Source organism: Phaseolus vulgaris, chromosome 10, assembly GCF_000499845.2.
Source record: "Phaseolus vulgaris cultivar G19833 chromosome 10, P. vulgaris v2.0, whole genome shotgun sequence".
Taxonomy (NCBI): Eukaryota; Viridiplantae; Streptophyta; class Magnoliopsida; order Fabales; family Fabaceae; genus Phaseolus; species Phaseolus vulgaris.
The window spans coordinates 23,672,703-23,674,545 of NC_023750.2; the positions used below are offsets into that span (position 1 = coordinate 23,672,703).

General features: G+C 32.2%; 1 non-coding gene across 1 annotated transcript; it reads left to right on the top strand.

Moving 5' to 3' along the window:
- The first annotated feature begins 599 nt into the window (after nucleotides 1-599).
- On the top strand, nucleotides 600-673 carry TRNAV-AAC (transfer RNA valine (anticodon AAC)). Its single transcript has one exon. It is a non-coding gene; the product is annotated as a tRNA-Val (tRNA).
- The last annotated feature ends 1,170 nt before the right edge of the window (nucleotides 674-1,843 follow it).

A 1,843-nucleotide genomic window follows, 5' to 3' on the forward strand; every position in this document is an offset into this window, starting at 1 on the left:
ATGATGCGAGAAGATTAATTATTTTTAATAATCCATAACTACGTATAATTTAATCTACATTTTATATATTTAATGAAATTTCATTTGATTGTAATTTTGTATTGATTTTTAGATACATATTTAATTATGGCTAATTTAAAGTAAATATATTTTTATTTCACACTCTTAAAAACCAATGTGAAATATTGGTGATTTTTTTAAAGACTAAAAGTTTTGATTAATTTGGATTATTGTTTCATGTTGATAGTATTATCCAAACATACTCAAGGTTAAAACATTAATATTATCTATTAGGACAAAAAGTAAAATTTCAAGACATTCATATTCTTTAACCCTCAACTAAAAGACTTCTTTTTGTATATCCAAATTTTTTACATCACTTAAAAACCAATATTTATATACACCATCTCATTTAACATCATTGATAATACATAATTGTCATAAGCAAATATCATTTTATTTTATGTGTGGTTGAAATTTTTTAACTTTAGGAATACTTTTATCAAGTTTTTACTTTTAGAAACCAACTTGCTAGTACATTATAATTTCAGGAAAAAGGACTTTATTACATACAATATAAGTTAAAAATTAAGTCATATGGTGTCGTGGTGTAGTTGGTTATCACGTCAGTCTAACACACTGAAGGTCTCCGGTTCGAGTCCGGGCGACGCCAATTGATGTTTTCTCATTTTTTTTCTTCATTTCCTACTCTGAAATAAACTTTTTAAGTTTTAAGAGCAAGAATTTAAATTTAATATGGATAGAGAGAGAGTTAATACAGTGAGAACATTTGCTAAACTGTTACAAAAATAATGAATATAGATATGCATGATGTTTTAAATGATTAGGTAATTTTTTTTAATAATTATTTATAACAATATATCAAAAGATATACTTTTTATAATTTTACTCTTTTAAATAATTATTTTTTTATCGGGGTTGAGTTCAACATACACATGTCTAGCATAGTGGGACACAGCAGGCTGTTTTTTAAATTCTTTGGAAAGCCACAGCTTTTCCAAGCGTGTCCACAATAGCGTGGAGAGTTCTTTTGGATAGAATTCCAACACGGGAAGGCCTATATAGAAGAGGTGTGCAGGTGACTTCTACTGAATGTGTTTTGTGCCGGAGCAAGGAGGAATTCTCTAAGCATTTATTCATAGAATGCGTATATGCACAACGAGTATGGTCCATATGCCAAAGGTGGTTGGAAACTATGTTAGTGCAACATAATGAGATTAAGAATCATTTTGAAAGTTTTCACTGTAGTCAGACAAGTGTTAAGCAGAATCAAGTTTGAAAAGGTATATGGACAGCTGTTGTAAGGTGTATCTGGGATCAAGGAGTTGTGGATGTAGAAGAGATATTTCAGATGACTCAACTTAAATCATGGTCTTGGCTTAAACATAGGACTAAATCATTTAGTTACTCTTTTGTAGACTGGACTTTGAATCCAGACATCTGCATGAGTCTGAAATAATCTGGAATGAATGACAAAGGGGCATGTACGAGGGGTAGGAATAAGGTGGAGAGGGATCATGGAGTTAGTTAGGGTAGGTTCGAAGGGTGGACATATATGAGAAACAGAACTGGAGTATTTTGTGCCTATCTAAAAACTGATAAGGGTTAAGGTGGTGTTGACAGCTATAGTAGGATGTCGGGTGTTTGGAGAACAACTACTTGGTGATGAGTATATTCATTTTGGTGGAGGAAGGGTAGTTCTCTCATAACATTAATAATGTGGCAGAGGATAAAGATGTTGATGGTGGAGATGTAAGCAGCTGCTGATGTCAGGGTGGAGGAAATGCTGGTGCTTGGCAGAAAGTGGAAGGCCAAGAATGCA